This window comes from Scylla paramamosain, unplaced genomic scaffold (genome assembly GCF_035594125.1).
Source record: "Scylla paramamosain isolate STU-SP2022 unplaced genomic scaffold, ASM3559412v1 Contig84, whole genome shotgun sequence".
NCBI lineage: Eukaryota > Metazoa > Arthropoda > Malacostraca > Decapoda > Portunidae > Scylla > Scylla paramamosain.
The window spans coordinates 357,501-371,806 of record NW_026973749.1 but is presented as its reverse complement, the minus strand read 5'-3'; the positions used below and the strand labels follow the sequence as shown (position 1 = coordinate 371,806).

The 14,306-nt window shown below is 41.7% G+C and overlaps 1 protein-coding gene across 7 annotated transcripts in view; it reads right to left on the bottom strand.

Moving 5' to 3' along the window:
* LOC135098821 (circumsporozoite protein-like) overlaps positions 1 to 14,306 on the bottom strand; it is a 132,522-nt gene that overhangs the window by 29,898 nt on the left and 88,318 nt on the right. The window lies entirely within an intron of this gene.

The window sequence follows — 14,306 nt, the reverse complement described above, 5'->3', positions numbered from 1 at the left end:
CTTGTGCTGCTAACTCGTCTGGATGAAGCAATACATTTAGTGTGATACCTTTCACTGGACCTGCCTAGTATAGTTGTGTCTACATATTTCAGGTCCCGCGGTCATCTGAATACAAAAGCCTCACTGCAAAGCCAAGGTAGTGTTTGGCAGGCAGTAATATTCCTATATACGCATTACCAAAGGCATCCTATTTTATTAGTCCCGCTGCTTGCCAAACCAGTGCCAGACGCTCTTTTGATAAGGTCCCGCAGGAAGCAGTCTTTCCTACCACGGCAAGACTCACACGATTTACTCATATTTTCCCTGAAACACAGTGATGAAGCTCCAGATGTTAGTGTTTTCTACGATGCCTTTGCTATTTCCACACTATACATACATAGAGAAAAAAAATCAAACTGAGTGGTGGCTCCCGCGGCCCGCCAACCTACGCGGGTATTGTTTCCCTATGCGCTCATAGCAGAACAACCCAACAAGGCAAGTCTTACACCCGAAAGTCTCCCACCCATAAAGCTTCCCATCAGCCCCCCACTGCTCCTAAACCACGAGGTCCTTCTCATCTCACACCTGCCAGGGCAATGACAAGAAAACATGAGGCAGGCTGGAACAAAGAGGAGGATGCATTCAGCCCCGGTCTGCACGATACAACCCTGAGGAGAACGCTGGATGGCAGACACTATACAGCTTATAATCAAGCCCACGCCTACACCTCAGGAGTGGGCAGATGGAACAGAAGCCACCTAGTGCAGAAACACGCAAGTACCCCGGTGTTTGAAACGCAGGAAACGTACAGTGATAACTAGCATGGTTACAGAAAGGAAAGAAATAAATATGCTAGTGAGAGAGAGAGAAAAAAAATACAGGGTGTTACAATTGCGGCGAATTCAATCATGTTCAAAGAAATTGTAGATTTGACCACAAACTCTTATGTGGCAGCTGTCAACGTTTAGGTCATAAGAGCCGCTTACGTCAACAGTATAGGGCATAGGATGATGGCAAGGAAGCATCTGCCGTTGTTGAAATATAGGAGTTAAAAAAGGATTCGCTAACTGTCAAACACATTAATGCACAATCACTGTTATCGAGTTTGGACGAGGTAAAGTTATTGATAATAGATAGAAATATCGATGTTTTATGTATGAGTGAAACATGACTTCAAGCAAACACCCCAGATGGTTACGTAGAAATTCCTAATTGTGATTGATTTTTAGATGTGACAATGGTCGAGGAGCCGGGATATGCATGTATGTCCATAGTACCCTCAATCCCTCTGTCATTAACCTAGATGTGCCAAGACCGACAGGCGTGGAGGATGTATGGGTAAAGATACAGTGCAGGAAGTTGCCGGCCATCATCATTGGTTGTGTATATCGACACCCTAAGGCTTTAGCCACATCATTTGACTACATTCAAGATGTTTTTAGGATGGTAGGTCTGCGTGATAAAAGGATCTTTATCCTAGGTGATTCTAATGATGATATGATGACAACGGGTAATAAAATCAGTAAGATAATAAAAAACAAGTTGACAAAAAACTGCCAAGAAAATTGCAAAAAAATAAACAAATAATAATAATAAAACTAGGGCGCATCATTATCACGACCGTCTCAAAGGCAGTAAAGGGAACACTTCGGCCACATGGAACGTCATTAATGAAATTATCCCTAGTCAGAAAAATAAACACACTATCTATATTTCTTATATTCTAAGTGATAAAGCCGAAGAGTTCAATAATTTCTTTCCTAGTGTTGGAGAATTCACTTTTAAACGCTCACAGAAGGTAAATCTGTCGTCCATCTCCCTCAGTCTAATATTAATATTATCTCTGCTTTTAGGCCTGAACCCGTAGATACTAACACCGTTATATTAACAGTTAAAGATCTTAATGCAACCAGCTCTGTCGGCTCTGATGGCATAGGGTTACGGTTTCTCCGGGAAGCGTGGTGGTAGTTAAGTGAGGCTGAAGAGGAGGAGCACAAGTCATGCTGCGATTGATGGATGATGGCAATCAAGGGTCGCAAGAGAGGAGGCGGGACGCAAGGCGCCTTCAGGCCAGTCACTGCTGGTGTCCCTCGCCTCCCCTTCCTGCCTCGCTGCGAGGTGAAGGGGCCACTACCACCGCTGCCTCAACACTTACACTACCTTTGCGTCTCAATGCTGAAATGCTTGAATGAATGGGAATGAACGGGAAATTAATGGTCACTTAGAATTGCTTATAACAAGTACATGTTAGTGTTTTAAATCAATCTGTCTGTCTGCGTCTGTCTGTTTATCTCTGCCTCACGTGTTCACTATAATGTTCTGTAAGAATGAGCATCCCAATCTCTGCTGCTTTGTTGCATTGCATCTATTTGTATTAATGGTGTGTGTGTGTGTGTGTGTGTGTGTGTGTGTGTGTGTGTGTGTGTGTGTGTGTGTGTGTGTGTGTGTGTGTGTGTGTGTGTCTTGGGTAACATTACGAGTGGAACAATATTTACAAGTATGGGTCAGTAGGTCTGTCTTCTGGTATATTTAGTAGTTTTAGGAAATCAATGACAACTACGTATTGTGGCTGAAAAATGGCATACCGTAAATACGAGGCAATGAGAGAAAAAATATAGTTAGGTCACTATGTATGCATTTTCTTTGCTTACAGTAATTGTTATCACGAAAGAATATACGAGTAACGGAAGAGGCATACGTTTATATTATGCAAACATTATGCTGTATTAATATCCCACTGACTAATTCAGTTGGACTTTTGGTTAAGTACTCGCTGCAGGCCACGGTAAACTATTTATTAAAGTGCTTTACAAAAAAAAAAAAAAAATTGTGCAAATATATTCTTTAGAATGAAATATACCAGTTTCTGCCGCTATTTAAAACTACTTTGTCCATGTCTGTGTCTGCCCGCACATCCATCTGTCCCTCTGTCTATTTGTCTGTTTCTCTGTCTGCTTGCTTGCCTTCTATTTTTGCCTGCCTGCCTGTCTGCCTGCTTCTTTGCCTGCCTATCCTCTTCAAGTTAGGCTGACTATTTCCCTGTCACCCTGTCTGTCTGCCTGCTTTCTTTCTTTCTTTTTTGTATGTCCATCCACCTCTTTCCCCGCCCGTTAGTCTGTCTGCCTCCTTCCTTGCTTGCTTGCTTGCTTGCCTCCCTGCCTGTTTGTTTGACCGTCTGCCTTCCTGCCTACCTGCGAATTACCAAGGTACTTGAAGGCTTGTCTGTAAGTGGTATCAGTGTGAACAGGTTACATCACGCTCCTATACAATCATGATTTACGCAGCACACCCTCCATAGTAGGTTGGCAGGCACTTCCCACACGTTAAGGAGTCCTTCTTCGTTTCACTCTTTAATTTAAACTTCTTTATGGATATGAAATGAAAGTTCGGGATTTAAATTATCACTTTCTTTTTTAGTGCATAAACAAAAATGTGCTGGACAAATAGAACGAAAAAATCTAGAAAAAAAAAAAAAACAATAATAATATTTCAACCAAACTCCACAGTAACAAAAGCTTTCATAAATATATGAAGATATTTCAAAGGTCGCACTGAAATATTATTTATCACCGTACAACTACAATACCTAATTCCCGGGAGCAGACTCATGCAGGATATAAAAAGATGAAAGACCAATAAATAGCGGTAGAGTCATGAGAACATGGCAATTCATCAAGGAACTCCCGAGAGAGAGAGAGAGAGAGAGAGAGAGAGAGAGAGAGAGAGAGAGAGAGAGAGAGAGAGAGAGAGAGAGAGAGAGAGAGAGAGAGAGAGAGAGAGAGAGAGAGAGAGAGAGAAGGATAATATGAAAAATAGGGCCATAAGGAGAGCAGGAGGCAAGCAGGCAGGAAGGAAGGAAGACAAAAACAAGTATCAATACAATAACCATAATAAATAATAATAAATAATAAACAAAAATAATGATAGGGAGATACATTACATTGCACGTGTATCTAAGAGTGAACATTACTCACGGCTCACCAGCACTCCCCGGCACACAGCTAATCCTGGCGCTAGTGAGGCTCTGAGGAGGAAAGACGCTTACTTTCCCTTGGCTTACAAATGAAAGTGTGCTCTACCGTACCTCCCATCAGGAAGCCACGCTGATGGGATATTAAAAGATGGAGTGTGCTTTTCAGTATTTCTACTTCAGGAACACAGCCACTAGAACAACTAATTACTTACTGTCCAAGGCAGGTACAGAGAGAGAGAGAGAGAGAGAGAGAGAGAGAGAGAGAGAGAGAGAGAGAGAGAGAGAGAGAGAGAGAGAGAGAGAGAGAGAGAGAGAGAGAGAGAGAGAGAGAGAGAGAGAGAGAGAGAGAGAGAGAGAGAGAGAGAGAGAGAGAGAGAGAGAGAGAGAGAGAGAGAGAGAGAGAGAGAGAGAGAGAGAGAGAGAGAGAGAGGGGGGGGGGGGAGGGAGAGAGGGAGGGAGGGAGGGAAAGAGAGAGAGAGAGAGAGAGAGAGAGAGAGAGAGAGAGAGAGAGAGAGAGAGAGAGAGAGAGAGAGAGAGAGAGAGAGAGAGAGAGAGAGAGAGAGAGAGAGAGAGAGAGAGTAGTGGTATATATAGTGCTTATCATTTGCAATACTTTAGTCTCACCAATCTCATTCTTCGGCAAAGAGAGAGAGAGAGAGAGAGAGAGAGAGAGAGAGAGAGAGAGAGAGAGAGAGAGAGAGAGAGAGAGAGAGAGAGAGAGAGAGAGAGAGAGAGAGAGAAAATAAATTATATATATAAATGAAAACGAAATTAATTTGGTTAACATCCCAGCCACCACCACCACCACCACCACCACCACCACCACCAGCACGTCGCCGCCACCAGCTTGAACCGCAGTCAAAGGGAGCGCCATGCATGTGTTTAATTTCTGGCAGGGTTTTTTTTTTATTGATTTACTTATTTATTTATTTATTTATTTATTTATCTTTTTTTGCAATCCCGTAGAAAATTTGAAACGCCGTCTTGATAAATATTTTACCTCAAATCCGCGGGTAACAGTGTTTGTTTGTTACAGATTAAAACTCCTTGCCTCCAGGAAATGAGGGCACCTCATTTCATCTATTTTCATTCTTTCCTATAAATTTTCCTTCGGGTTTTCCTTCTCTAACCCAGTAAGGTATTTACTTCAGATTTGTTTCCTGTACGGCTTATGACGGAGGGAGTGGAGGGTGAGGAGAGAGCCTTCTGCTTTGCTGTCCTTTTCTTCTACTATCACCTTAGTAGCCCTAGGACAGATCATCTCGTGAGAACCGCAAGGTTTGTTGTGGCCTGTATTTCTATGTAACTTTATGTAACTCTCCCTCGCTGTACACACACACACACACACACACACACACACACACACACACACACACACACACACACACACGTTAATTAAAGAAATGCTGTTGTTCTGTCATGTATCCAGTATATTTTGTTTTGTTCTCCACAGGTAACAATTAATGTGGTGCTTTTCCCGTTCCAGTTCTCTGTGACCTCTGGTATTCTTTTAGCCTGTCTTTTTACTCTGACAGGCGATGCTACTGTTACGACGACGACGATGAGAACAAGGACGACGACGATTAGAGGCACCGCTAGCAGGACGGCAAAAACGACACTGATGATTTTTTTAAAGTTAAGCACCAGTAGCAGCAGCAGCAGCAGCAGAAGCAACAACAGCAGCAGCAGCAGAAGCAACAACAGCAGCAGCAGCAGCAGCAGCAGCAGTAACAGCAACAGCAGCAGCAGCTATAGCAGCAGTAGCAGCAGCAGCAAGAGCAGTAGTAGTAGTAGTAGTAGTAGTAGTAGTAGTAGTAGTAGTAGTAGTAGTAGTAGTAGTAGTAGTAGCAGTAGTAGTAGTAGCAGTAGTAGTAGTAGTAGTAACAGTAGTAGTTGCTCCTTTTGTTGTTGTTGTTGTTGTAGAAGGAAGGAAAAGCAGCAATACCAACAACAGCAGCAAGATCAGCGACGGCAACAGCAGCACCAGCAGCAGCAGCAGCAGCAGGAGCAGCAGCATATTTAGTGTAATAATCTCCAACAGATAAAACACGCGGTGAGAAGTAACACGAGGCATCCTGGACAAACACCTGTCCACCTCGGCCCTGCAGGAGCTAAGGTAGACAAAAAGCATTTATAGTTGTTCAAGTGTCCAGCTTAGGTTAAGTCAGCCTGGTTGCATGGTGCACACCAGGATGCATGATATTTTTCAAAGGTTACCCAGAATTGTTGGCTACATGGAAGTGTACATGACATGACCAGTGTCATGAGGAAGAAGTTGCCATACTGTTTAGTATGAAAAGATATATTGGTATTATATTGGTATTATATTGGTATTATATTGGTATATTACAGTACACTCAAACGCAACCCGCGCCTCATGTGTTTGAGATGTGGCGTTTTAAGACCAGAGAAAAAAGTCAAATATTCATGTAATTCTTTTGTAATCAGTTGTCCAAGGCTCAAGTGGACATAAATTTATTAAATTTATTTAATTTAAAGGGTGGATGGACTTAGAAAAGGTGGAAATACTGAAGAAAAATAAAATAAAATAACATTGAATAAATTATGAGAAAAAATAATTACGTAGTAATAAGACAGTCTTCTGCAGGGGAAGAAAAAGAAGGAATAGGAGGAATAATACAGCAACATTCTCGCATGCATTGTTGAAGTGTGGATGTCTGAAGCAGCAGCCTTGCCTGGCACTTTCACAGTCAGTCCCCTAACTGAGTTAGCGTAGTTTCCTTTCATGGAACTTTTTTTTTCCCCTCTCTAAACACAGCCCATCACAGATCGAACTCTGCCTGGCGCCAACGGAGATTTGACCAGTCATAGTTTACATATATATGTTTCTTCCTCTGATGGCGGTGACGCTGCTGCTTCTTCCTCTGAGAGCAGTGCTTCTTTTTCTTGATTTCTTCCTTTGACGGCGGTAATGCTGCTGCTGCTGCTGCTGCTGCTGGTACTCCTGCTGCTGCTGCTGCTGCTGCTGCTGCTGCTGCTGCTGCTGCTGCTGCTGCTGCTGCTGCTGCTTCTTCTTCCTCTGATGGCGTTGCTTCCTGTTCTTGTTCTAAGACAGTCAGTTTGATGGTCTGAGTTGGTAGGTGGTAGGGTAGACAGAGTGGAGAAAGTAGGAGGTACTGCACATAAATAAATAAATAATAATAAATGCACACTCACCTCCCCTGCTCCCCAGTCATAATTCAAGTCAAGTTGGTGGAAGACTGGGAATGGTAGGGAGGTGCTGCACACATGCTCCCCAGGTTACATTTGTAACATCTGTCAGGTTGGTTATTTTTGGAGTTGCCAGGGTCAGTCAGTCAAGCCCAGGGAAGTGCTACGCACTCACCTTGCCAAGATCAGAGGGGTGGTGGTGGTGGTAGATTTGGAGCTGGTAGGATGAGTCACATTGGTGGTGGAAGTCAAACTGGGAGACTGGGAAGGGTAGGGAGATGCTGCACACTCACCTCCCATGCTCCCCACGGTCAGTCAATTTGGTGGTCTGTTGCCAGATTAGAGTAAGATTTGTAAGTCAGTCAGGATGGTTGTTTTTAGAGTTGCCAGGGTCAGTCAGGCTGGTGGTAGGGAAGTACTACGCACTCACCTACCCTGGACAGGGATGTAGGGATGTAGGGATCAGAGTCACAGTGTCAGAGAGTTGCTCTTAGAAGTTGCCAGGATGAGTAAGGTCAAACTGGGAGACTGGGAAGTGTAGGGAGGTGCTGCACACTCACCTCACATGCTCCCCAGGGCCAGTCAGTTTGGTGATTACATATCTGTAAATCAGGCAGGTTGTTTGTTTTTTTGAGCTGCCAGGGTCAGTCAGTCAGGGTCAGACAAGGGAAGTGCTACGCACTCACCTTGCCAAGATCAGAGGGGTGGTGGTGGTGGTGGTCTGTACAGTTGGAGTTGGTAGGATGAGTCAGATTGATGGGAGACTGGGAAGGGTAGGGAGGTGCTGCACACTCACCTCCCGTGCTTCACAGGTGGGGTGGTGGTCTTTGGAGTTGTCAGGATCAGTCAGGTTGGTATTGATTTATTTTTATTATTTATTGTTGATTGCCAGACTCAGTCACTTTTATTGATGGGGGGTGAGTAGGAGTTTTTTGGTTTTTACTTTATTTATCTTTCTATTAATTTTATTTTATTTATTTATTTTACTTTATTTTCTATTTATTTTAATTTTTTGGTGTGTTAGTCCGTAGACTTGGGGAGAGAAGGGAAGTGCTGTGCACTCACCTCTCTTGCTCTCCCGAGGTCCGAGGTGGTAGGGAGGTTTTTATTTTTATTCTATTCATTTATTTACTTATTTGCTTTATTTATTTATTTATTTATTTTATTTCATTTATTAATTAATTAATTTTTTTTTTTTTTTTTTGCGTGGAAGGTTGGGAGAGAAGGGAACTGCTATGCACTCACCTTAATTTTTATCATTATTTTTTTTTCCTATCTTTTGCCTGGTAGGTTGGGAGAGAAGGGAAGTGCTATGCACTCACCTTTATGTTTTTTTTTTATTTTTTTCCTGTTAGGTGGAGAGAAGGGAAGTGATATGCACTTATCTTTATTTATTTATTTTTTTTTATTTTATTATTTTTTTTTGTTTTTATTATTTTTTGCCTGGTAGTCCGTAGACATGCCAGGGTTAGGTAGGGGAGAGAAGGGAAGCGCTGTGCACTCACCTCCCTTGCTCTCCCGGGGGCGGTAAGGCGGTGCCTTCCTCCCCTGGGGAGGGGAAGGGAGGTGCTGCGCACTCACCTCCCCTCCTCCCCGTGGGCAGCTCCATCACCGTACCTGTGTATTTGAGGCACACATGGTGATGGAGGGATGCTTTTTGAAGGTTTTTGTGAGTTCCGAAAGGGGGGTTCGAACCTGCGCGCCCCTCACTTCCCTCACGCCAAACTCCAAGTGCATCACTCTACCCACTGGGCCACGAGGGCCCTTTTTCTTTTTTTTAAAGTTGGTCTATTTCCCCATCTTCCCCATCTTTTTTGTAAAGTTGGTCTATTTCCCCATCTAATGTTCACGCCAGTATGTATTAAAGAATTATGATGTGAATTAATTTCATTACGTTATTTATTTATTGCATTTTCTATGGAATATGACCACTGGCATCCCACACACACTAGGTTCCCAAGACTGTCACTACGCCATGAAACCCAAACGGTAAACAAGATATATTTGAACACATGATTTCCCCTCCAGTGTTCATGCAGCACCAAAAGTTCAATAAGAAAAACTGCTGCTGATTCTAAAGTGAGCGTTCATGCCCACAGTGATAATTAGATCATTGTTGACTTGTGGGAGTATGTCGTGGAGTGCAAATAGCAGTAGGTGAGATCAGAGAACTTTACAGAGGCGGGCATTCCTTGTGTCTGGAGCCGCCTCCTAGAACCCTCCCCTGTGCTGCACCACCACCACCATCACCAACAACAATAACAACAACACAACATTACACCTGTCCATCCTGCAGCACGAGAATGACTCAGCCCAGAGAACCACGGATTGCTTTATTCGTAATTCACGTCCACTCTCAACATAGACATCAATCAAATTATGTCATTGAAAAAGCTGGTGAAGCACTCACTTCTTCACACAGGCTTTACTACCTATCAGCAGGATGAAAGCTTCCGACTGGGAGGAAGGGCGGCGTCGGGAGGGATTAAGGGAGAGAGGGTAGGGGGACCAGCGGAGGCTGGAAGTGTGTTTATGCTTCATTGGTATAAAAAAGAATACTGTATGAAAAAGAAGAAAGACCTGTGCCCCTCCCACCCCTGCTCCCCGCGTGAGGCGATACGTAGTGAAGTGGTACTGCTGCTGTTGTTGTTGTTGTTGTTGTTATTATTATTATTATTATTATTATTATTATTATTATTATTATTATTATTATATATTATGATACATTATTTATTATTATAATCATTATTACTATTATCATTACCATTGTAATTATTATTATTACCGTCATCATCGTCACCAGCACCATCATTGTAGTGTAGCGGGTTTGTGTCCTTTTATTTCCGTGTCGTATCTTGTAAGTTGTAAGTTTTGATAGTTCAGTATTTGTAACGATGGAGACCTTGTTTTTTTTTATTCTTTATGCACTGCAAGGTGTCATTGGCATTTACATCTATATTTTCTACTGTTTTTTTTTTTTCTGTTACTTATGTACTGAATCTATTTGTTTTGCAGAAAAAAAAAAATGTCCAAATAGTAACAGACCAAGAGGTTCTTATAAGTTTGTTTGGGTAACTATTCTACTCTATTAGTGGTAGACAAAGGATAGCACAGAAGAAGGGTCCTTCCATCCCCCACCCCCTATCCCTCCAGGCAAGGCTCACCTGAGAAAGGAAATGGTACCATGTTGTATAGAAATAAAAAACAACATGGAATGTGAGAGGAAACTAAGAAAGAGAGGAGGACTACTTCTACCACATACAATCTACATGCCAGCACGGACAGTATGGAGTGAACGTGTTCGTTATTCAGACATGAACAATGACAACCAGGAATTAGTGTCTACATACTTGTCAAGACAGGTTTTCAATCAGTGTACAGTACCTGAGTTAACGACGCTTGATGGAACACAATTCCACATATTTATGACACGATTGAAGTAAAATGTTTGGCTTCATTTGTTTGAAATCGCTTACCTATTATTTGCTATTGTTTCTTGTAACATTAGACATGTTGAGTCTTAGGAAGAATTCGGGTCTCATATTTGTGAAAGCCTTAAAAGTTTAGTAAAGCAATATCAGATCCCCTCTTAGCCTGCGTTTGGATAGGGAGAATAGATCTCGTTCTTTAAGACGTTCCTTGTAGGGTTAATTGCGAAGCTTTCAAGAAATTTTCGTTACTCTACTTCGTATTGTCTTTTTTTCTGATTTCTCAATATTCCTTCTGTAGTAGGATGACAAAAACTGTACATTGTATTCAAGATGAGTACGTACAAGTGAGTTCTACAAGGCCAGATTTTTTATTTATTCATTTTTTTTCAGACTTGAAGGTGAAAGATCTTCTTAATAAAAACTATTAATTTATTGGCAATTTCAATGACTTCGGTACAGTGTTTGCTTGGTTTAAGATCTGCTGTCACTAAAACTCCCAGATCTTTCTCAGGATCCAAACTATTGATGGGGGGATTACTTTTTATAATTTTCCAGCAGATTGCTATTTCCTATATTTAATACGTGGCATTTATCAAAATCAAAGTTATAAGCCACGTTTCACACCATTCAATGAGAGTGTATACATCATTTTGCAAAATCTGACGTTGGTTTGGTGTCAGTCTTGTTAGCAATTTTAGTATCTGTGAATTTTGACAGTTTACTTGTGATTCCTCCGTCTATGTCATTGATATATGTTATGAAGAGGAACGGTCCTAAGATTGAACACTGAGGAACGCCACTACTTACATCAACCTAATTTGAAAAATTAGCGTTCATGGTGACCCCCATACCACAATATATATTGTACTGTCAAAAAAAAAAAGAAAAGACGAAAGAAAACAAAATAAGGAAAAAGAAAGAAGTGAAGATAAAATAAGTCAGAAGAAAGAAGAAATGAAATGTTTATAGTGATTGATGTGTTGCTGATATCATGTGTATTTTTCTCACTGAACATTAATGGCGCCGACTGAATATTTGTTGTGTTTGTGCATGTGATATTGTCTGTGTTTTGCACGATGATTGCGTTGATCAGTGAATATGTTGAAGAGATATAAGGTAACACCTAATAACTTTGAATGATTTAAAGATGAATGCGAGTGAGAAATTTTGAGTTGTAAGAAATCTAAATAATTAGTAGTTATTAATCAAAATATGAAACTGTTTGTGAGTTTTACAGTAGCTTTTATAAAGCAATTCCTTGCAATATCTCAGAACACGACACGTTAATTCAGTATGTCTGTCTGTCTGTCTGTCTGTCTTTCTGTCTGTCTGTCTATTTACCTAATCTATTTTCTACTTACTGAACTGTTTATCTACCCATCTATTTATATTTATATCTAATTAAATACTTATTCATTTATTCATCTATCTATCAATCTATCTATCCATCCATCTGTCCATCTATATATCTATTTATCAGCCAGTCGATCTATTTAACCAATTACCCATCCAGCCATCTATCTATAACTCTACCTGTTCAACCAGATACCTATTCATTAATCAATTCGTCAGACCAACAACACATTTCTCTATCTGCGCCTGAACATACTCACCGATCCATCTCCCCGTTCACCGCCACTGTACCGAGATAATGCACCCTCAATACACTCCTATACTCGCGGCGGGCGGCTAGGCAACGCTATTTCGACATGTTCCACTAAGCATCCCTCCAGTTTCCTCCCACAGCTTATAAGGGGAGACAAGGCCCTGCTAATACTACGGGACGGGAGGAGGAGGGGGAGGAAGAGGAGGTGCGTCTGTTGCAAGCATTATGTCGGCAAAAGGAAGGATGGAACGTAAGGGAGAGAGGATGAAGGATGGTGGAGCGAGGGAAGAGAAGAAAGGAATTCCTGAAAATGGGAGAAGTTGAGAGTGAGGTGTGATGTTGTTGTTGTTGTTGTTGGTGGTGGTGGTGGTGGTGGTGGTGGTGGTGGGTGGTGAGGGGACAGGAGATTAATTAGGAATGATTAGTGGTGGCGGGGGTGAGGTATGGGACAGAATCAAGGTGGAGTGGAGTGTAAGCTGTGGTGATGGGTGGACGGTGATGGTGATGTTGTGGTGACGAGGATGAGCTTTGTGCGTGAATGATTACTGATTAGTGATGACAGGTTAATAGAGCGTCAGTTTATATTAACAGCCACTGGACATGATACATTACGGACAGCTGGTGTGCAGTGGAGGGAGCGTGTTATTATCATAGTCTCCAGATCACTTATTAGAGTCTAGAATAGATCATAAGGGTAACAATTTGGTTACAGTTTACAATACCACTTAATTTCCGCATGGTAAAGAGTGGATGGAAAAGAGAGTTAAATCAGGTTGGTTCATTTAGTTAGGAAGGTGTCTTGATACTCGTCTCTTATAGCAACTCAAGTCATACGGAGGTGAGTAAACATATATGATCAGTTCAAGTCATAACAAGTTTGGGAAGTCAGATAAAAATCAGGGAGAATTACGGAGTTTAACTGTGAAAGGGATCAAAGAGTGAAGAGGCCAGTCAACTCTCGCACTATTAAAGAGAAAACAAGGGCTGAAAGTAAGTGAAAAGCCTAGTTGTATCAGAGCGTGTGTTTCATGAGCAGGGCTGAACTGTAGCGTTTGGATTGCTTTGTATTCATGGTGAGGGGAATCACACCAGGGGCGGGATGTGATACGTTAATAGGAGTGTTTGTATGCGTAATAAAGTGACACAATAATGGATATGGAACGTGCCACATTGATTGCTTTGCATTCATTTTAAAGGGAAATCATGCCACCAATGAAATGTAACACGTTATTTGGAATTTTTATCCATGAAAAGAACCGTAGTAAGGCAGTTCAAGGAAGCATTAAGTGGTAGTCAGATGACACTTGATCATAAAAGTAAATGAATACCTAACTCAACGCACAGAAAAAAAAAGTACTGAAATTTTAAAGAACACATGCTTCTCTCTGACGAGCATCACTCGCAAGACCTGCATTACATTCAGTCCCGAAGAGTTCTCAAGAGTCCTTTTAAATTATTTGACCCCTTCCACATGAAACAATCACACTGGAGAAATGGTTCTCAACTGGTGGTCCACAGTAGACTCTTTAGGGTGGTCCACAGGATGCCTACTGTATTTGCTGATAAAAATTAAATGGAAAATTCAGGATGAACAATTTGATCAAAATGAATAACTACTATTATTACAATTTCTATTTAAGAGAACCATTGACAGGTCTAAGTTGTAGTTGTTAGGTAATACTTCGAGTCACTTCTAAGTTTAATCTACAACGAATGTTCAAGATTCACGCCGCCATCCGGGACTAGGGCCGGAGAACATACTTGTACTATACGCGTCAAGGTGAGTCAGGTGACGAGCCATCCTGTTCATTTCTGTCAGCTGTCCACGTCAAGTGCTACAAGCTGTCAAGTGCTGTGGACCACCGTGCCTGTGGTCACTGGCCACCGAACTGCAGTGTTGATTAGTTGTATTAAAACAATATTGAAAGGGTCCAAATTTTCTTTTTGTTTTTGTTAGTGGCCCGTGGCCTGAAAAGGAGATGAAAACCACTGCACTAGAGAGTTAATAACGGCATTAGCTAAAAAGCGTCTACTTCAAACACCCCGTTTTGTCTCTGCCTGTGGGCGCCACAATATTACCTCAGAATGGTTACGTCATAATGAATAAGACAAGTGAAAAAAGCTTTCTTTCTCTTAAATTTTGAAA